This window comes from Amblyomma americanum, chromosome 1, assembly GCF_052857255.1.
Source record: "Amblyomma americanum isolate KBUSLIRL-KWMA chromosome 1, ASM5285725v1, whole genome shotgun sequence".
Lineage (NCBI taxonomy): Eukaryota > Metazoa > Arthropoda > Arachnida > Ixodida > Ixodidae > Amblyomma > Amblyomma americanum.
This window is the reverse complement of record NC_135497.1, coordinates 513,622,920-513,646,247: the sequence shown is the minus strand read 5'-3', so window position 1 is coordinate 513,646,247 and position 23,328 is coordinate 513,622,920. Positions and strand designations below refer to the sequence as shown.

Sequence of the window (23,328 nt, the reverse complement as noted above, 5' to 3'; positions counted from 1 at the left end):
GGTCGTCCCAGCCCAAGGATCACAACAGCTCGTCCGCCGCCAGGAAGAGGCCTCGAAAGGGGCTACATCTGCTCGGTGTCCTCTGAAGAGGCCGGATCAGCTGGACAGGTCCCTTGTTCTCCGGATGGTCCTGATGGGGAATGACTGCAGGCCCAGACTCTCTGGTAGGGCATTAGTGATCAAGCCTGCGCAATGCCCCAATCCAGCAAGGCAAGAGCACCACCGACCACCCCGAGCCGTGCCAGGCAATCTAGGAACAACGCCTTAACCCTTTATGGGATAACGGGACACATGGGTCCCGCTTTTTACTCTCACGAAAAACCTCCGTACGCGGCAGCGGGTGAATTTCTGGGCAACTAGGGAGCCTACATGTCGCGCCCCCTCCCGGCTTAGGGTGGTGACTTCCTTTGACACAGCACATGCCGCCTCCCGCTAAGACCCATGTTGCCAGCGCGTGTGTTGTCATGGTTACGGGAAGACGCCGCGCCATCTTGTTCCCCGCCGTGCATAGGCGCGCATTAGCTGCTGCAGCAGTTGCGTCTTCATCGCCGTTCATCGTTGAGTGGGACAGTCATATGTTGTCGGTTGTTGCACTAAGTGCGCCAGGAAGCTTACGCAGCAGCAATGCCCGGGTGTTGCGTTCCGCAGTGCTCGAACCACTGCAGGAAGGGCACACGGATGTTTCGTTTCCCGGCTGACTCCAACCGAAGAAAACGTTGGCTGGCACAAGTAAAGCGAGACTGCTGGGAACCCACTGCTGCTTCTCGCATATGTTCTGTGAGTACCGTACCTTTTTCTCTTTTGTTACCTGCTCGCTTGTTATGTTTGGTGTACTGTGCTTCACGTTTACGATAATTAAACCACGGCCGCCTCGAACGGCGTGCGCGGCGTGGGTTTGATAACAGGCTACGCATTGCGGGCGTGGGTGCAATCTTCTCGTTAGTTTTTAGATGCGCTGGCGGCGTGTCTCGAGCACCAAGGGCGAGAAGCAACGGTTCGCATTCGCCCTCGCTGACTGTAATTCTCACGCGAGTGCACTCACGATATATTGGCGCCCGCTTCCTTGTTTGCGCTGTAATACATGCGCCAAGAGTCATGTCAGAGAACATGACTGAGGTAGTGAAAATAAATTTCTACATCTCTCTGACATTGTACGCGTTCGCTGTTTCGTGAGCGCTGTGGTCGGAGGAACTTATTTTCAGTCAGGTCTGGTTATCTAGGCACCGTTCTGCTGTACGACGCTATTCGGTAGAAAAAGATTGGAAACCCAAGATCAGACTAAAAGAACACATTTTGTATATGCCCGGTTACTGGCATGCATATGAAGCCTTTAGGAAGCCCTTATCCAGTTTTTTTAGCTTGGCACTATAGCCTGGTAAAAGACAGCATGTGAAAACATTACAGCAGGTAGAAACAGCTCTGTAGTTGTAACGCTAGTCATGTTCCGGTTTGCAGCATTTGTCACAGTTATGTGCAGGTATGAATATACTTCTTGATGCTTATGAAGTACTTGCTGCCATTCATTTCAGGCACATTTTGAAGAAACAAGTTTCGAGCAAAACAGACAGGATGGCTTAAAGAAGCTAAGGCCAGATGCGGTTCCCACACTTTTTACTTATCGAGGTAAGCTTCTAATTTTGATCCATCTCTTAAATACAACTCTGCCTCATTCATATGAAATGTTTGCAAAGAAATTTGTCTACACGTATACGGTAGTGCTGTGGTTGCTTTGTGCAAGCTCAAAAATGTGCGCTCATCTGCTTTTAGAAGGCTGCAAAGAAAGGTTCATCACCATCAGCATTTCAAGGTCCATAGCAGGACGAAGCCTATCCTACTGACTTCCCTTTAACCGGTTCCTGTGCCATCTGTGGCCACATTATCCACACAAACTTCTTGGTCTATTGATATGGCTTTTATATCCAAGCATTCCTACAGCGCATGTTTGCATCAGCATCTAGATCCCTAGCTAGAAATTTGTTGGGATCCATGCAATTCATTTCTTGTAAAACTAAATCGCGGGCATAAAAAAATATGTATATTGCACGTTATTGTAGGATCATGCATTCGAACAGCACCTTCAAACATAAAATCACCTTAAGCCGTGTTTTAACGGCTTCTGCATTACCTCTGGCTCATTTTTCACTGTAGATTGAAAAAAAAATGAATGAATGACAATTGAAATCTTCCGTGTAAGCCATAAAGGTATAAAGTATGGCACTAAACAAAACTTTTGCCACCTAACTCTCTGCCTACCCCTACTATATTTGCTTTTCTTGAACACCCACTGCTTCCCTAAGGGACTACTGTTTATCTTCTCTACACATTGAATGCACACATATATATGATACTAAGATCCAAAACGTAACACACAGATATAGCCTTGTATTCAAAGAGCACAAGGCCACCTATAGTGTGTTTATACTTTGTATAGCATCGTTTTTTCTTTATAATTCACCCGACGCCTGCGAGAAAGGGGGCGTCTAGAATCAAACAAATATCCTAAAGCAGACTGCATACTGTGCTGTCTCATTTGTTCTATGTCACCTGGCACAGAAGCTAAAATGGCAAAATTCAGGACGATTAGTAATTCTAGTTGCATCAATGGTACCTCAGCTGCTAACACAACCTGCTGTTGAGCACAATTTTGCACGACTGAATCATTGCCAGTTGTAGCATGCTTTCCGACGCTGTTAAATATGCACTGGCGGTAAGAAATCTAAAGCCCCCCAGTACAGCTTTGGGATCTTAAAACCCAACTGATATTACTACTCCTGAAGTTTATTTGGAAGTTTTATGCAGGTACTAGGTTGCTCTTCTGTAAATGCAGAATTTCTGCAGTTCTTGAGTGTAGTGCTACCCTATTGACTGAATTTTTTATTTCAGCCATCCCGAAACACCGGAAGCCTCCGAAGAAGCGGTCTTGCTTTCGTCCGGCCACGCCAACGCAAAGCCCAGTACTTGACCCCACCGGAAATGAACCATGTGGTAGTGCTGCTCTAGAGCCTGTCTTCGCATCAACAGCCGAACAAACACAAGACTCGGCTGTGAGTGACAGCATGAGTTCCCAGGACACTGTCAGTCCACTACAATGTGCTCAGGTACCAGGGTATGATCTACCTTTAACAACCACCTTGCTGCCGCCCAAAGCTGTCGACACTGTTATCTATGCAGACAGCGTTGCCCATTCCTTTCTGAGAACAGATAAAGCCAGTGGGGAAGATTCCACTGATGCAAGTCGACTTCCTCTGCCCGCAGCTTCACCCATGGAGGCCGAATCCTTAAGCGCTGAAAGGTCACAGCATAGTAATGAGCGATCAAGTAAAGAAATACCTCAAGCTGCATTCACACTTGGTTCAAGTACGGCTTCAACTGACTTGTCTCTTCAAAGACAGAATGCTGAGCTGAGAAAGAGAAATAAGGACTTGGCCCAAAAGTACAGAAACCTACAGAGGCTTCACGAGCAAACAAAGAGAAAACTGCGCAGTCTTGTAAAGAAGTCACAGTCGCCACAACAAAAAATGATAACCTTGGAACAATTACCGTTCCTCAAACACGACCAGAGAAGGGCTTTGACGGTGAAAACTACGAAGGGCCTTAAGTGGTCTGAGAAGACTATTCGAGAGGCCCTTCAAATAAAGCACGCATGTGGAACAGCAGGCTATGAATTATTAAGATCATTATCATATCCACTGCCATGCAATAGGACATTAATACGAAGGCTTCAAAATATTAAATTTTTGCCTGGAGTTCTTCATGAAGTTTTTAATGTCCTGAAATCCAAAGTAGCCACAATGCAAGACATAGAAAAAGACTGTGTGCTCTTCATGGATGAGATGGAAATCTCCCAAGGATTTGACCACGATCGCTCGCTTGATTGCTTTTTTGGGAGCACTACATTGCCGGAGTCCGCTACAGATGTTGCCAACCATGCTCTTGTGTTCATGGTTGGTGGCGTGAACACGAGATGGAAACAGGTTATCGCCTATCACTTCACTGGAAGGTCGATAGATGGCTCTATTTTGAAGGACATTGTGTTCCACTTGATTGAGCTTTGTTTTCAAATCTCGCTTAGAGTGCTTGTTGTCACAAGTGACATGGGAGCTGCCAACCGTGCAGTTTGGCGCCTGCTTGGCTTGTCCAACCACAGAAACTCACAGACTGTCTGCTGTATTCCGCACCCGCACCTCCGTGGCAGGCAACTATTCTTTATGGCTGACCCCGCCCACGTCTTGAAGAACATCCGTGCCCAACTACTCCGAGTGGGAGAATTCACTCTGGGTGAAGAAACTGTTAAGGAACAAAGTCTTCCTTCTGGCACTGTCAAGGTGGAGCATGTTGAAGCAGTGTTGAAGTACGACTGTCAAAGTGAGCTGAAGATTGCAAATAGGCTGTCGGAAATCCACATCAGCAGTGGACATTTCACTACCATGAAAGTGAACATTGCTGTGCAATTGTTCCGTGAGGCTCCTGCTGCTATCCGATATTTAATCCAACAAAAAATTTTGCCCCCCGAAGCAGAGGCTACAGCGTGGTTTTTTAACCTCGTGAGCAGGTGGTACACCCTTATGTCGGCCAGACATCCGGTTGTTGCTCTGAGCGATATAGATCCTTCAAAGCATAAAGAGGCCACTGCGCTTTTGGAACTGACGTGCAGCACTTTCCGTCAAATGAAAATGGGAGCAACGGCACATTGGAAGCCTTCACAAGCTGGCCTTCTGGCATCGACCACTGTTGCTCTCAGCCTGTCGCAAGACCTCTTGGACAACCAAAGCTACAAGTATGTGCTTCTTGGCCGGCTCGTACAAGATTGTCTCGAAAACATATTCTCTGTGTTGAGACTCAAGAAGCCGGTCCCTAGTGCATACGACGTTAAGTGTGCACTGAAGCTGATTTGTGTTGGACAGTTCATGCACACACCTACAAATTCTAGCTACGAGGTTGATGACAGCTTGCATCTAGCTGACCTCCTTGACCCAACTATCCAGAGACATGAAGGACAAAACCAAGAGCCTGAAGAGCTAGAAAACCTGTTTGTGTGTGCTCTCACAGAAGCAGAATGTGACATTCTTGCTTATCTAGGAGGATTCCTGGTCAAGTCTGTCATGAAGTCCATTGGTAACTGTAGTGACTGCAAAAATGCCCTTGTTGGAGATGCTACAAATCAGTATAGCAATCTTATTAAGCTTAAAGAGTACGTGGAAAATTCTGAGAACCTCATTTATCCAACGCAAGCAGTGATTAATGTCCTTATAGAATGTGAGGAGCAGTTTAAGACTTTTGCAGATATGAAGGAAATCATGGTGCTCAAAACCCCATTTGCTAGCATTCTGAATGCCCTGTGCAAGGCTGTCAAGTTGAACTTAGGTTGCTGTGAAACACATCATGCTCAGGCAGGGAAGGTCCTCCTGACAAAATATGTGAGGACAAGACTGAGGATCCATCTACGACAGCAGCATGCACAGAGGGTGGATGGAATGTCTAGCAAAACATGTGCCGCAACAAACCTGGTCTGAACTCTGAGAAGGATGGTAACATCATATGCTTAGATGCTTGCAGTCAGCTAGTTAATGATTTGGCCTTGCTTTCGTTGTTTTTCTATAGTTTGACACAACTCAAGAAAATAGGGGAGATGTCCTTAAAGAATTCTATCCAGCCAATGGCGCCAACCGATTTTCATGACACCATGTTTAATGCTGGGAAGTTGCATCGCTGGGAGTGGCAGATGAACGGCAGTTAACCGTGGCTTAATCGGATTGACCGCGTTGTCATGAAAATCGGTCACTGCTATTGGCTGGAGGGAAACGGTCGGGGGGCATCTGCCACTACTTCCTTGGGTTGTACCCGAATATAGCACTCTGACACTTTCACTGTGTATGTCGTGTGTACTTTGCTCGCCTGTAAATTGTTCACGTCTTTCAGCATATTTTTATGTCACCTCTCTGTAGCAAGCTGTTGCTTGCAGATTGTGTGCACTAACCAATGAAGCTGCTTTGCTTCAGTCAGCATTTGGAAATAGCAAACTGATTTACAGTGCGTGCCACTAGTGTGTTCATCAAAGGTGAAGTTTTTAGGAGCAAGTGTTGGAACTAGATGCAAATGTGTAAACCACTGTTTCAAGTCTTTTGTGAAGTGCGTAACAGTCTTATTTTTGTGGCTGGAGCATCACTACCATGCCTTGCATTATTTAGGGGCTGTAAAACATACGCTCCCACAGAGTTGCCGTGGTGTTTCTCATTATCATTTGAGTTGTTTGCATTACTAGTCCTGCTAATTTAGCCCATTTATTGTGTCCTCTGTACTGCACTCATGCAATTTGTTCACGGCTATCAGTATATTTTGTTTTATGTAGAAGTGTTCATTGAGCAACGAAGCTGCTTTACTTCGGTCAATGTTTAAAAATAATAAGCCTGTTTGCAATTACACCATCAGTGTGCGCACCAGATATGTTTTACAGGAGTGACTGATATGTGTACAAAAATTTCACTGGTTTCACAGATGCTGATAATGGAAGAATGTAATTTCATATGCACTTTAGCTGGCTGCGGATGCTTATATATTCTGTCAGTTTGCTTGAGAAAGAATATGAGCACCTCCCCTTTAATTGACAGTTGCCAGAAGTGTGTCGGCAATAAAAGAAGCTTCTTGAATGTTTACACGAAGGCGTCTGAAAATGTCATTTGGTTTCTTGATTTTAGGTTTTCTCACTTGTCCCATTGTTTGTATTGCTCCTCTTTCTCTGATTCCATTCCAGCAAGTCTCATGTTACACTCTGAACATTTGAGCCTCCTACTGAACACCCTGTGTAAGTTAGTTTCTCAGCACACGTGGAAAAATGGTAGGCAATGTGAAATGAAGCACTGTTTTAATGTTAACTCAATGGCAATCTGTACAAAACTAAGACGCTTACAACACTCGATCTTAATTTGTTAACATCAGCCTCAAGATTCCCTAAATTTTTTTAAGTATGTTTATACCTTTTGCTGAAGCTACAGTGTGCTAGTATGGGGTTGCATAGCTCATTGCGTAGAGCATGTGTAATTGCTCACAGAAGAGCAAAATGCACAAACTAATGGTACATTGCACACGCAAATGCCATTGTGATGTCGGTAATAGAACTACTGGGGCACTTAAGTCTCTTCCCGTGCTGTGAATGCATAAGCATTAGGTGCTACTGTTTTGCTTCTGTTGCGTGGTTTTATTTTGAACCTACATAGACCAGCGTTAGCTCGGTTTACCGTTACATTTTCGATTCTACTCATCGAGACCTTTCAACGATATATGACGATGCTATAGCATTAGGTTCAATTTTAAATCAAATAAATAATTAATGGTAATTAAGACCTGCGATTACTCCGGTGGAATTATACTCGACATAAGCTATCCAACGATATATAGCTTGATGATGGAGCATAACGATTGATTTTTAATCACGGTTATCTAATTAATGGTCGGTAAGACAAGATTAGTTCAGTGCAATTGTACTCAACATAAGCTATCCAGCGACTTAGTGATGTAGCGTAAATTTCAATTACATTACAATTAACTAATTACCGGTAATTAATTGAGACCTACAATTAGTCCGGTGCAATTATACTCGACATAAGCTATCCAACGATAGAACACTTGCGGCGATTATGCCCGACATAAGCTACACAGCCACTACGGCCACATTCTGTACAGGCCGCGCATGAACCAAGTAATTGATAAGCATTAAAAAGTGGGCCTGCGTAATCTTTTGATTACCGTCATAACATTAAATTCTGAACGCCCAACACCTAAGCTCGGTTAGTGCTCATCGTGAGGAGGAACCCTTTTTACGTAATTGATAAGCGCTGCCTTTTGGCGCGATGACGCGCGCAGAGGAGAGACCCGTTCGGAGTGTAATGCACCGTCGCTGAGAACTGCTCTATGTCGTCGGAACGGCGTCATCTGTTGGTACTAACTTCGAAAGAAACGCCGATAAACTAGAATATAAACTAATGTTGTAGATCGCCCCAGCGACCACGCCACTGAAAGCCGGGGATGCTCTCTTCAAGGGGAACAACATGGCTGCCCGTCATGTTTAGCGGCCGTTTTCGGCAACACTGGGAGAGATGTCACCACCCTAAGCCAGGCGGCAGGCGGCATGTATGTAGGCTCCCTATGGGCAACAGTCTTGTCGCGCCATCTATCTCGAGTCTTTGACAACGCTTGTGCGACTAAGTTTTAGGATTTCCTGTAGATGGCACCACCAGCATTCACAGCTGAACTTTTTCCTTTGTGAAGATTCGTGCCGGTAAAAATTGCTCCCGCTTGTTCGCGCCCAAAAAGATTTCGAGATGAATGGTAAGTTTTTCCTTTTCTGTCCTTCAAGGGAAATACTTGGTGCATGCCCTAAACGATTTATTAGGTAGTCAGAATCGCAGAGTGCCCGAAAAAGAGGTCTCTATGAGCGCCAGAGCCGGATTGACGCGATCGAAAACACTAAGAGAACGTGAAGGGTGCGCTCCAGGGGGCATAATTTTTGCACACAGTATGCTGAAAGTATGCTACGACTAACAAAGTAAGCTGTCGATGTTGATAATTCTAAGTTTCGTTTCGTTTACGAATTCGCAGGGGGCTCGCTTACGCGGGATGAAGCGCTGGCGCTCTACTTCAGTTTGCCTGACGAGTCTGAGACTAGTGAAGACGAGGCCCAAAGCAGCGAGGACGACTTTGTCCCTGAGCTAGCGCCGTCGGATTTGAGCTTTGAAGACGACGAAATCGAAGCTGGTCCATCAAAGAGCAAGCGTCAACGGCGGTCTACTCCTTCAAAAAAAGGTTTCAGGAGGAAACGGAATGCGCTCCTGCTGGATCAAGGTGGAGAGAGTGCGCCAGAAGAGGAGGAGGTCGGCAGTGCATGGACTACAAATGAACCGCTAAGTACAGTTCAAAGCCCAAAGACATGGGATTCTCAAACCTCCCAAAAGGCGCCAGCACGCGCAGTTGATGCATTCACGCTCTATTTTGATGATGAGATGATTGAATTCATAGTTGAGCAGACCAACCTCTTCGGTGCAAAGAAGTACCCAAGGAAGTGGCAAATTTTGACAAAGGAAGAGTTACGAGCGTATTTTGGTGTACTGCTGTTGATGAGCGTGTGCCCAAGGCAGCACCTGTATCAGTATTGGAGCCGTGACCCTCTCTTTCATTGTGAAGAAATTTCAAAGCTGATGTCCTTCAAACGATTTCAGCAAATTATGAACTCGCTTCGTGTGAATGACACAACGAAAGAAAAAAAGAGAGGAGAAGAGGGATATGACCGTCTGGCCAAGGTGCGCACTCTTATTACAAAGCTGAACCAAAAGTTTCAAGAAGAATACACTCCTTCCTGTCATCAATCAATTGATGAAAGCATGATCGCTTTCAAAGGAAGGTCAAGCATGAAGCAGTACCTTCCTTTGAAACCGATCAAACGTGGGTACAAAGTGTGGTGCAGGGCAGACGCACAGACTGGTTACCTGCTCCAGTTCCAGGTATACGAGGGAAAAAATGAGCAGCGGCCCGCAGGCCAAAGCTTAGGCGAGTATGTCGTCCTTTCCCTTTCTGAAAGCGTAGAGCCTGGCACACAGCTCTACTTCGATAACTATTTCACGTCTACACCGCTCATGCAAACGCTTGCCCAGAAGGGTATCTTGGCCGCGGGTACCGTCCGTGTCAACAGGAAGGACCTTCCTGACGATCTAAAGAAAAACAACAAGCTTCAGAAGGGAGAGTACCTGTGGCGCAGCAAAGGCAATGTCTCAGCATACCAATGGCATGATTCAAAGAACGTTCATGTCCTATCTAATTTTCACGACCCGAACGAAACTGAAGAAGTCCAGAGAAAACTTTCTAATGGTTCATCAGTGGGTGTGGTCTGCCCCAAAGCGGTCGCTGACTACCACCGTTGGATGGGAGCCGTAGACAAGTTCGACCAGAAAAGAAACTCCTATGCGGCTGACAGGCGATCGAAAAAGTCGTGGTATCGCATATTTTATTTTCTTTTTGACTCATCAGTTGTAAACAGCTTCATTCAGCATAGTGGCAACAGCGACATGAGCTACATGTGGTTTCGGCTCGTTCTGGGACGGCAGCTGATCAACGGGCAAACATTCCGACACTACAGGTCTGTTGGGCCGTTCCGCAAGAACAAGCGACGCAAAGTATGCGTAGTCATAGCCGCGACTCATAATGGTTATGAAGCATAGCATGACTCAGCACTTAAGTAATGCAATGTGTACAGAGGTTGTACAAAGTTTGCTTAGTCATGCTACGTAGCCGTGACTCAATGATTTCGCATTCTCGCTTAAGTGTGTTTGCAGATTTTTTTTTGGTATCCTAGGTCCTCCATAAGGGGCTCTCTTTCATATTTAAATTAGCCACTGCAGGAAAAAAAACTGCTCGTGCAGCCTATCCTAGCAGCAAGACTCGGTGCTACAGGCCTTGCTTATGCTCTGTTGCACCTGCGATGTCTTGACCGAACTGCACTTCATATCTCCATCACAACCGCAATGTGACAGAGGTACACACATACAGGACAACACGACATTGTCGCGGCATGCACTGGCTTGGCAGTGCTGTAGCCATCGCAGTTGCAACACACAGAAGTGTGCAGGAGGAATGCCCAGTGTTATTCTAGCCTCTGGAAGTCAACAAAGCTGCCCTGAATTTGTGGTCCAAGGACAGGGCCACGTAAAAGGTTGCCATGCAGGAATGAGCTTTGCAGAGGTAGACTATGTAACAGTTCGTGTAATCAGTTAACCTAGTATATTAAACAATATTCTCCAGAAATTGTTGCTCATGCACCAGTAGCATGAAAAACCCGTAAGTGAATGACTGATCAATTTTTTAATAGTAAAAATAAGCTGGGAAACGCAGTTCTGCACTACTGGCAAAAGGCAAAAAATGGTCAACTAAATCCGTGATTGTCATGTGCACTTGGCACAAGCAGAGCGCCAGTAGTAGCGCGGGAGTATTGCCCGTGTTCCCAATCCATAGTGCTTGCATTTTTCATTAGTCTATGTAAAAAGAGCAAACTTCACTTTGCACTTGTCTTTAAAAAAAATGAAAGTGGTGTGATGCACAAAAAAAAAGAGAATTTTTGCCAAAATTCCATAAACATGCAAAAGCAGAATTGCATGAACGTTGCCTTGTCTTGTTACTTCACTGTTGGCTTTCTAATGTTGCCTTATGCCATTTTTCATGCACTGTCATTGTGTACATTTTTATCAAAATGAAGCACATGTATGTTCAGGCCTGTTTTTTCTTTTACTTTTTTAGTCATGGACTTTGATCACGTCATAACTATGCTGTAATGCTGCTATGACACTGTGGTTGCTATGTTGCCGTTGCTATGCTCTTGGCACAGACCCACATACTTCACAAAATCTTGCTCGGGTGTTTACGCATCAGAATAGTGCTCTTGCACCAATAATTAACTTCTACTGTGTGGAGTGCTTAGTTATGTTTATAATTTTTCCATTTCAGAATTTTGCACCTGGAAAGATGGAGAAGAAAGCAGAACTTGCTGTCATTTCATAGCTTCAACAGGAAGGAAAGAAAGCGCATCAAGCGTTTTCAAACGCTACCTGCATTGCCACCGTTCCGGCACGCACAAAGAGCTTCCTATAGAACAGCCCCAAAGGCAGAAAAAGGGGCAAGGAAGCTGCAGAATTGGCAAGCATTGCTTTGCAACTCTAGAGGTTACGGAGAAAGACAGCAAAGTATATGTAGTGTTTCAAAAGAAACACTACGGACACTTCAATGAAGTCTGCCACCAGAGGCTGTCCCAGGATGAGGCCAGAGTGCTTGCAGGTTAGCCACTCCTCTTGTACAAAGCGTTTGTGCATGCAGTGTTCACTGTATCAGAATGGAAAAACATTTAGAGGCTACACTCTATCAACCCTTCATATGGTGTGAGACAAAAGTGCATTACTAGAAATTTAGGGAAATAATTTGTTCATTGAACTGAAGAGTGATCATTACAATGAATTTTCATTCTCCTGCAATGCACTCATGGCACAAAAGAGGTGGTACGACACATGAAAACACCTATTGTAAAGTGGGAAAAGGTATGTCCCACAAAACGAGGGGGCAGAATAAGTTATAGTAGGATACAACTTAAGAACCAAGTGACCAATGCCCCTCAAAGGAAGCCTTCTAGGCAGTGGTGTCGACCAATTCTTATGATGTCACGTTAATCCTAAGGAGTAGCATTGCAGGATGGTGGCAGATGAACGGGGATTAGTTGCGGCTTAACTGCTGGGTCATGAAAATCAGCTGATACCATTGAATGGAGGGTCTTCTTTGAGGGCCATGCGCCACTTTGTTCTTGAGCGGTATCTGACTATAGTGCAATACACTTGAGCTTGCTTGGTCGCATGGAAGGGTGAAAAACAATTGATCCACAATGGCACATTGCAGGCGCATTGCGCGTACGAACTTCATGCTGTTTAGTTTAGAGATGCTTTGTGGAAGTGGTCCAGTCTTTCGAATTGAACATGATTAGGAATGCCGTCTAGAACTGAACCACTGCAGTGTCTGTTTTCTTTTGTAGCGATAGCTACATTACGGTAGCATTTCGAGCCTTTAGCGTGGTGGTGGCACGTGACCATGGCCACCGCAACATGGCCACGTGGTTCGTCACGTGACCAGCCACATGGTGCAGAGCAGGCGAAACCGAGCTGCAACATTTGTGCGCATGCACCATGTCAAGTGGGACGAAGGTGAAGATGAAACGCCCAGCAAAACGGAGCGGCGAAAGACTGACTTTGCAATTCGACTAAGCGAGTTCCACTCGGCCAGCTGTAGCTATCGCGTCACACCAGGTTTAACCAGAGCTAAACCACCGCCAATTTTTTTCTGCTGGTTTCATTGACTATCCTAGGTTTGTCTCTCAGTCGGCTGACATTAAACTTCAGCCACAAGAATTTGGCTTGAGCTCCATGAAATGCGTCTTGAATGACAATTGCAGCATCAAGAGCCAAATAAAATATTAAATGCTAGCCCCCATTTTGGCCGCCTGTCGAAAGCGTAGGCATTTTGTTCTGATAAGAGCAACAACGCTACCAGGCTAACGGTTGTATAAGGGGCATGTTTTTTCTCACAAGACAGGTTCGTCTGCAGTGAACTTTCATTAATTCGGACTATTTCACTGTGTTGTCACTTCATTACTAATGCTCGCAGGAATGTCAGTAAGCTTTACAGCAGCCCATCCCATTGTCATTTTCCCTACCATCGCCAACTGGTTGAGCATGCATTTAGAGATCCTGCAGCTTCCTTTGGTGTTGGCTTTGCACAATCTAATGTCTCCGTGAGAACCAAAGTGGAGGGTGCTCGAAAACCACTGCCCAAATCATTCAGTGCCTTGCTTTTAATCGTCTAGAAAGCTGAAGAACAGTTCTAAGGTCTCCTCAGTTATCGGATCCCCCTTAACTATGAACAATGAAAACCTGTTAGGCCACTAGGTGAATGCAATACCAAGAAAAATTACTAAGGGCGCTTAAACTACTTACATGAGTGTGAAAGCATTTTTATTTCAGTTCCTTTTCATTTCAAATTTTTCTCTTTCTATTTACACACCTACTCATTAGCATACATTTGTAAGGTAACGCATAAAATTGGTTCACCTCTGCTCGCCCAGACGCAACATGGTTTTGTGGCCTGTGGGTTCCCCGCTCGCTTTGCAATCAGGAAGTCCTGGGCTCAATTCCCTGCACCTTCGAAATTTTATTTTTATTTGATGTCACAGAGACATCATCTGGGATTTTTGGGATCACTGCTGGTTAACGCCGCTGCAGAGTTTCGTTGCATTAAAAATGTATGCCTGGAACAGAGTCATTGCTAATCGTAATGATTCCTCACTGACGCCCACACTTTCAAACATAAAACAGAGTAGTGTGCATCCAGTTACGAAATCCACTCACAAACAGGGTCCCGACATTCCTGTTGACATGCGGAATATAACAAAAATGTTCTTGGAAGCCCGGATCGAGATTGTGTCGCTTCCAAAAAATGCCAGCTGGAAACATCACTCGTCAGAAATGAGCACGAAGTTTAACTGCTGATATTGCTTTCACCATGACACAAAAGAAAAATAATACATTTATAGTTCAGTGCAGTGTTCATATGAGGAATTTCCGGTCCTAGAGTGGCATTGGCCATCTCACAAGCTATACACAAATTGTAAAGTTGTGCAGGTGGGAGACAACAGTGTCCGCTGTTGCCACATAAATAGTTAAAGGTTATTATGGTATCAGTTAAAGGTTTTGTTTTTTCATGTATTACTTTGCGTGACCATAACTGCATTTCTATCCTCTCCAAATTTTGTACTACGTGCAGAAAATTTTTGTTTCGTGAACCCATGTTAATAAGCCGTTTAGAGTACTTATAACAGGCTGCATTAAAGCAGTAGACACCAAATTTTAGCTGTACGTTCAGTCTTTGCAACGATGCACAGCACATGAGAAGATATTGACAACCATGTGAATTGTGCCAACAAGCGACAATAACTGAATGTTTTTCTCTTATGCTGTTACGGTTTCAACAGCTGAACGGTGGCTGTGACGTCACAGATGATTTGATGGTCACTGCGTTCGTCGTTTTAATTCGCAGCATTTGTTATGCAAGCCTAACCCGCTGAAGTGGTTCAGTGGTTTGAATGCTACTGAGCCGGAATACCCGGGTTCGAACGCAGCCGCAACAGCTGCGTTTCGATGGAGGCGAAATGCAAGAGGTGCCCATGTGCTGCACATTGTCAGTGCCCAAAGATTCCAAGATGGTTGGAATTATTGCGGAGCCCTCCACTACGGCTTTCCCTTGCTTCGTTCACTCCCACGTTCCTGCCTTCCCTCATGGCACGTTCAGGTGCCCACAGTGCCATTTTCATTCCTCAAAAACCACTAAACACAAGCCTGGACAAGAGTTCAAATCACAAAAAAAAGAACAAGCAGATTATATTGCAGTTTATGTATAACTTGCACACCCTTAAATAGTCTCTTACTTAGCAGCAGTCATTCGGTTGCTGAAGCCGAAACAGCTTGAGAAAAATATTCACTTAGAAATTATTCAGGATTTTACATTGCGCCTCATGCACAGTATTGTGCTCCAGTCCAAAGAAACAAAGAACGCATTCAGAAATTTGGTTTGTCTACTCCTTTAAAGGTGCAGTCAGGTCAATTGGTGCACTTTCTGAATATGTAGAATGAAACGGGACTGAATGAGAACCAGATGTCCTTGTGCTTCTCTTGTCCACATTTTCAGAGCTTTTATATCCAGCATTTATAACAGGCTGTATATAACTTTCCTGTTTTGCATTCTATGCATGTTTAAACACTCAAGCACATAAAATGAATACCATCTGGCTGTGAAACAAGCATTTTGTCGTGTGCTGTGCAGTGCCACAAAAGTGAAATTAAAGTTATGATGTAATTTGTGTCATCTGTAAAAAAGGAACAAGGCTGAAGACAAAGGAATCTGACAAGAAGTATCTGTCACTTTATTACATGGCAGTAAGCAAATGTACCAGAGATGCTAAGTTTTTTTTTTATGTACAATTTTCAGGTCGGTTAGCAGAAGGAGTGCCCGCAAAAACCGTTGTGCACAACATCCGAGCAGGCGCAAGTGGATCAAGCCCACGGATGCAACTTGTGACCACTAAGGACCTCCGCAACATTGCAGATAAGTTTAGGATTGGCAAAGAAGAGCAGAGAGATCCAGACGATTTTAAAAATGTTGACTTATGGGTCGAAGAAATGAGGGCGGAAAACGAGTCACCACTGTTGTATTACATGAAGAAGGGTGACCCCAACAGTCATGATGGTGACTTTGAGCTAGCGTTAATGACATTCCCACAACGAGAGTTACTTTCTAAATTGGGGACAGAGAAACTGTGCATTGACTCCACCCATGGCACAAATAAGTACAAATTTCATTTGACAACCCTGCTCACAATTTCTGAAGATGGATCTGGTATCCCGTGTGCCTATGTGATTTCAAAAAGGGTGAACATGGGCACCATGGTGAGGTTTTTCGAGGCCATCAAAGAAAAAACAAACACAGTACAGTGTCAGGCATTTATGTCTGATGATGCCCCTGTTTATGGCAATGCATGGGAGCAGGTGATGGGTACCCTGAAGAGTAGACTGCTTTGCAGCTGGCACGTGCTGCACAACTGGGGCGCGCGCCTGAATACGGTCACAAACAAGGACTGCAGGGATACAATAAGGGACATGCTACACACTCTGATGAAGTGCACAGATGAGACAGAGTTTCAACAGTTGCTCCCTGCGTTTCTTAGCATTTATTCCAAAGAGCAGCAGCTTAATCGCCTTGCTCCAAAGGAGCTGGAAGAGCTGGATGGCTTCATCAGATATTTTGAAAAAACATACACAAAGAGGGCATGTCAGTGGGGTTACTGCTATCGGCAGTACATTGGATTAACAACAAATAATCACTTGGAGTCAATGCACAAGACACTGAATTACTCTCACTTTGGTGGCAAGATAAATGGGCGACTGGATAAATTAATCAAAGTACTTTTTTATTTGACGTCTGACAAGCTTTACAACAGGGCTATTGCACTTATGAAAGGAGGAGCAGACCACCGCAAATCTGCCCTATTTGGGAGGCATAAAGTGGGGATTGAGCTTTGTAAGACCAGTACTGAGAGAGTGGGAGATGGCCAGTGGCATGTAAAGTCACAAAGCTTGGTGAACTTCAAGCACACAGTGCAAAGGACTAGCAAATCATGCAGTGGCTGTGAGCTTCATTGCAAGCAGTGTGAGGCTTGCCACAACATGTTCACATGCACATGTGTTGACCATGAAATGCATGCGCACATGTGCAAGCACATGCATGCTGTTGCTTTAATGGAGCTGCAGTCGCGCAAGTTGCAGAGCAGCCAGGCCACCTGTTCCAATTGTCCTTCCAAAGATGGCATCCAAGACTATGCTATCGATGATGCAGGCTCCTTAATGGCCAGTGCTCAACATATTATGCAGAGCACTCAGCAAGGCTCCACACTAAAAATATCACCAGAAAGAACTAATGTGCTGAAATTGAAAGCTGGGTCTACCTTCCAAATGCTGATTAACCAGCTTCCAGAGAAAACTGCCGAGGAGCAAAAGATGATAGACGAAGACCTGACAAAGTTTGCTGCAAAGCATAGCCTTGCAACCGCAAAGCAGCCAACAGAAAAAAAACCACGGCTGGTGCCTGCAAGTAAGAACGTTGAAAAGCAGCCGCGGTATGGAGCACTGAAATATGGCAAAATCAAGCCTGCATTGGGCCGTCCTCCCACTATGCTGCAGCAGGAAACAGTAAAACGGCAGCTTCTCTCTCATGGACTGGACGAAGAAGTCTTGATTATTCATACCGGAAATGACCACGATTACTGTAAAGTAATAAAGTAAAATAATGCTTCCTTGCGGATTGAACTTTGTCCAAAGCTGAGAAATGTGCAGTTTATCCCTGTGTAGCAAAATGTTCATGGAGTGCATTGACTGAAAACAGTAAATAGCAAGCATAAATAAGGGAAGTCATAGATAGTGCATCTGTTATAACATAAGAGGCATCTCGAACTTAATTTGTGCTGTTGCTTGTGTAACATACAAGTGCAACCATTATGAAAGGGAACACGCAAGCATGCCCCAAAGCGAGCCAGTGCTTTACCCAACATGTCTTAAAAAAACAAGTATGTCATGCTTTTCAGTTGTCTTCCATGAAAAGCGGAACAGCAGTGCTCACTGAATTGATAAATTGGAATAACTGTTCTTGACCACATGTTCCTTTTTGTACTGCCTGCACTTGTACATAGATGTGGTATGGTGTGCAGCCATGTGGCAGTGGCTTGGATGGTGTGTGCGTTAGAGCGCGAGAGGCACCTCCAACCTTGTCACGTGTGCTGCTGGTAAGTATGTGTGCATGGAGTGTACATAGATGTGTGGTATGGTGTGCAGCCACGTGGCGGTGGCTTGGATGGTGTGTGAGAGAGAGGCACCTCCAACCTTGTCACGTGTGCTGCTGGTAAGTGTGTGCATGGAGTGTACATAGATGTGTAACATAGTGTACAGCGGTGTGGCAGTGGCTTGGATGGTGTGTGTGTTGAAGAGCATGAGAGGCATCTCCAACAGTGCCACAGGTGGAGCCGACATAAAGTATATAGCAAGCTCTCAATGCAAGCCCAGTTAAATTCTAGAATATGTTGAAGTGAGAAAACAGTCTTTTGGTTGCGTATATATGCAGTCTAAGGAAGCATGTGCAAATTAAACTCAGCTGTCACTTTTCTGTTAACCAGAACTTTCACAATACACATTGTTGCAATACTTCTGCCCAGGTATAACATGCCATTAAGGTCAAAATGCACAGGACAGCAGATGTGTTAGCTCAAAACAGCGATGAAACATGCTCACAAGCTGTTGACGATTTGGACAGCACAAAGGGAACTAAGATTTAAAAAAAAAAACTGGCTGAAAATGTCCATGAGACATGCTCACAAGCTGCCGATGATGACTCGGACACCAGAGATGCCGTTACTGAGGGAGCACCAGTGAGGTGTATGGCTGTTCTCAAAGAGTCTGAATTTTATTTTCGCAGCATGACTGCACTGAACACTTTCCAAGGAAAGTGCAGCAAATGAAGTGTTAGCATGTTTCATCACTGTTTTCAGCTCACAAGCTGTTGATGATTTGGACAGCACAAAGGGAACTAAGATTTAAAAAAAACTGGCTGGAAATGTCCATGAGACATGCTCACAAGCTGCCGATGATGACTCGGACACCAGAGATGCCGTTACTGAGGGAGCACCAGTGATGTGTATGGCTGTTCTCAAAGAGTCTGAATTTTATTTTCGCAGCATGACTGCACTGAACAATTTCCAAGGAAAGTGCAGCAAATGCCATATTGTTGTTTTGATGGACCAGTTGCTGTGGCATAGGCAAGCTTACAGTAAAGACTTAGCCTAAGTGCATATGAATGCATTGCTGGTAATGTACTGAAGTATTTGCCTAACTCTTTCCTAACTGTATGTTTCATTCTCACTTAGTAAAAACTATTTAAGCAAAAGGTTTGTGCAATGCCAGACAGTATTTGGGTGGAACTTATAAAATTCTAATGTAGCAGGCCAAAGTGGGCTGTTTGTATAAAGTGCAGTCAGGTAACGGAAGAACCCTGGTGCCCTGAATTATAGTGAGCCTACCTTGTCATTCAAGTGGCAATATCAATGATCCTGAGTACAACTCCATTTAATGCTACGGGCTTGCAGGTTGCTGACTTGAGCCATGCTAACATCTGGGGCAATGTACAGCTGCAGAGCTGCGGGTTCAGGTTGAGGGAAGCCAGCACCTCCACTAACTATAAGGAGGCATTCTAATCCTAGGCATTGTTGATACAGTCCAGCAATACATAGTCCTTGTCATGCTTGCATTGCAGGAAGCTTGCTGTATCTTTGTGTGCAGAGCAGAATGGGCTGCAAAACTTTTTTATAGAGAACTAAATTTTTACACCAGACTAGCCATCCAAATTTTAGGCTGAACCACACTGGTCATAGGGACAGGTGCTCACTTGTCTTTGACTAGAGAAAATGTAGCTTTTTCACAAGTTGTGTGCTTGCCTTGCTTGTGTTTGTTTTTTGCAGATTTGATGAGGGAAAATATTTAATGCAGAAAGTAGCACCTGAATGTGCTGGCTGTTTGTAGACCCTGCCAACTGAAGATGGCAGATTTCAGGTGATTATTATTTTGTGAGGTAGTTGCTGGGCTGCTTTGACAAAGTTCTTCAGCATAGCAAGCTCAAAACACAGCAGGGAAGAGGAGTGCCATTTGCTAATTTTCTTGAAGCCCGCATGGTCATAACAAGGGAACTGATATCCCATGTCAAGCAGCACCAGTAAGGGTACACTACAGGCCTCAAGTAATTCCTTTCTAGTCATTCTTTCTTCCCGAAATTTTCCTCCTAGGAATGGAGAACTCATCCCGCTATGGCACCTCAGTGGCTCTGGCGTCTTTAGACTGCTTACCCCAGGGTTTGATCCTGGCCGTGGCGGCTGTATTTCAGTGGAGGAAAAATACAAGAATGCCAATATGTTGTGCAAAGTCAGCGCACGTTAAAAAGCCCCAGGGGGTGCAAATTAATCCGGAGACCTCCATTATGGTGTCCCTCATAGCCCATGTGTCGCTCTCAAATATAAACCCCACAGTTTAAAAATAAGATATTTCAGGCCCCTCATTCCCCACTCAGTGAGTGTGTGAGTAAATTTTCTCTGGTGCTGCTCAACAGAGAACCTCTTGACAATTAGCAAAGCATTTCTCATCTTTAGGCAATTAGTGCACTCTGTTGCTTGTTCATACCTGCCTTGCATTCACTATCATTTTTGTTTGCATGTGGTGCACTTCAGGAAAAGCAGTATCAAGTGGCACTCCATGCTGCATACATACCTCTTTGTCATGTCGTGATGTCACAGTGAACTGCCCTTTTAAAGGACAGTTGAGAATATGTAGTTATCGTGGAGCACATAACTACCATTCATCTTATTTAACAAAGACAATACTGCTGCAGCAGACAAACAGTATTACTCATTTTTCGGAACATTGCTGGTGCAACGTGTCACACGGACTTATATTGCCGTGGTAGAACTAGTTGAGAATGGCCTTCCCTCACAATAGTAAAGCACTTCATAAATGAATTTGCTTGGCAGTCATAGGTATGGTGCTGTGGCAAAGTTGCTAGGAATTTGTTCCACTCATGCAGATACTTATTTCTATTTTTGTTTCAGGCTTTCGTACACCATATTTACTTACATAATGGATGCACTTGCATAATAAATGCCTTGCCTACTTCAGTCGCCAAAATTTGGGGAAGTTTAATTGACCACACCAAGTTTTACAGCATGTAATAAATGCACCAAAATTACCATTCAAATTTTTTCCCACAGACTGTATCCATTATGCAAGTAACTGTGGTATTAGGTTACAGAATGAAGCACTGTCAACCGTAATATGTGGCCGCAAAACTGCCTGGAGCCACGTGAAGAGGAAGGCTCCCAAGGCTCATCACACCACATTTTCTCCAGTATCCAGACATGGCACCCGTTTCATCCTGCACCTCACAATCACCTCGGGATATTGATAACCTGTCAGCTAGATAACGAATGTTGCAAATAAAATGTCTAACAGAAAGCTGCGGTTGTATGTATCAGGGGTTTTCCTTGACTTGTGGCAGTCAACCTGGACAAGTTGTCGTAATGCAAGGCAGCCCAGTATGCACGAAATGTGAATTGCAACACCTTCACATATCATTTCTTAGGGTTCATCGTTTTCCACAATTGGGTGAAACTCATCCTTCCACAGTCCTCGCATAAAGTGCTCCTTTTCCTTTCTTGGCTGCCAAAATTTCTTTTCCTAGGCATTTTGGCAATTTTCAATTGCATTTCTCCACGAATGTGGTACTTCTGAGAAGTTGGAAGGTAATTTTACATACGATCTATTTTTAATAAGCTTCAAGATACTACGCTTGATTTAAACATTTGCAGTCATAGATACGCTGCCATTGTGTGATCACTGTACAAAAACATTGATTCTAATGGATGTTTACGATGCCCTACAAGCCCATCTGTGGCTTTAGAAAGCTACCCTTCCTAGTACAGACATTAAATACAACTTGCACATAGCAAAAATTAATCTGTGTGTGTAACGTTGAAATTCAATAGATTCCATTAGACGCCGCTTCGATCCCAGCTGCGGTGATTTAATTTTGATGGTGGCAAAATGCTAAAGGTCCGTGTGCTGTGCGAAACCACTGGTGGTCGACATTACCGGAGCCCTCGACTACGACGCCCCTCGTAGCCTGATTCGCTTTGGGGCGTTAAACCTCATAAACCAAACAACCAACATGTCTATTAATTGCAATACCCACATCACATGGGCACAACTGACAAGGTGTTCAATGCATGTTTATTAACAGCATTTTTGCTGCAACTTCCAGTTATTGTCCGAACACAATAATGATGGGAATACTTGAAGATTAGAAAAGTTTCTTTCATTTGAACAAAACGTGCCTGTAGGGTCAAAGCCTTTGTCAATATTGTTCACGTGTAGTAGTATCTCACTTCTTTTGCAGAAAATAGTTTCTCGCTAGTTCAATCTAAATGGTCACAATCAGCCTGTGGTGTCAGTATAAGGTGATGTCAAAATAAGGACTGTGTGACATTCCTTGTGTGCTGCGAGGTTCCGCGTTCCACGGCGCGGCGTAGACGGAGACCCAGATGACAGCGGCATCATCAATTACCCAGCCATGCACTTTGAGTGACGACCAGAACGAAGGGACCCGCCGCCGTGACAGCGGCATCATCAATTACCCAGCCATGCTCTTTGAGTGACGACCAGAACAACCGGACCCGCCGCCGCGGGGAAACAGGCTTTATCCTCCCCAATTTCCGGGCACATTCCAGGACAAGGGAGCTGTCAGCGGGCCAGAGCGCGCCGTACCACAGCCGACGCTATGCGCTACCGCGAAGACAACATTCTTTCCCTCCTTCCCCTTTCGACGTGGGCTATCGCCGGGAAGGCACCCACAGCTTCCCGCCGTGCCTCGTGAACAAAAGCGCATTCCCAGAAGGGCCGTGACGGACACCTGTCATGGCGGACAGGCAGTACTCGCCAAGAATGTGGAAAGACAGGCGCTAGTGAATTAGCTCCGAAGAGAGAGCCTGTGTATACTCTCACTTGAGAGAGAGTGGTGGCGTTTTTGTTGTTTATTTAGTTTGTATTGTTAACAGACTCTGGGTTCGAGGCTAAGCCCAACCCAAGGGGTGGTCCCCATCTCGCATGTTATTTTGGATTGGAGAATTGATGCTTTGGGCGGGCCACTGGAAATGACCGCCCTTAGTCCTTTGTTAATCAAGTGCTTAAAAGCACATGTAAACGGATGCAGTCCAGTCTGAGCTGAGGACGACATCGTTCGCCAAGAGGGCCTTCAGCGCCGAAGCCCGACGGCGTGCAGCTTCTGCCAGCAACCGCTCGAGCCCAACTCCGGAGCCACTCCATCGCCCCCATGAAGTCTTCGGCACGTAAGCTCGGACGCCCCAGCCTCTGATGTATAATCTTAATCATGTGTAATTATTGAATATACCTGTTTGTTTAAACTGAGCCATACGGTGTCTCTTTGCCTCTCCGTCCCGTGTGGACCTGCGCATTATGGGGTCATCACAACTGTTACATTAATTAGGTTTTTTTTAAATTAATCATGAAATATAGTACAAAATGCATGAGCTTGTTACTTGTAGCAAACGTGAAGATGGCATACGCATGAATGGCGCGAAGCTGGTCCCTGCCG

General features: G+C 44.8%; 2 long non-coding RNA genes across 2 annotated transcripts; both read left to right on the top strand.

Annotated features, from left to right (window-relative positions):
• Positions 1–493: 493 nt before the first annotated feature.
• LOC144106914 (uncharacterized) lies at positions 494–8,143 on the top strand. The gene is made up of 3 exons (XR_013309159.1): positions 494–777; positions 1,530–1,623; positions 2,884–8,143. It is a non-coding gene; the product is annotated as an uncharacterized LOC144106914 (long non-coding RNA).
• A 2,153-nt stretch (positions 8,144–10,296) lies between these two features.
• LOC144116185 (uncharacterized) lies at positions 10,297–21,170 on the top strand. The gene is made up of 3 exons (XR_013311775.1): positions 10,297–11,814; positions 15,562–19,724; positions 20,771–21,170. It is a non-coding gene; the product is annotated as an uncharacterized LOC144116185 (long non-coding RNA).
• The last annotated feature ends 2,158 nt before the right edge of the window (positions 21,171–23,328 follow it).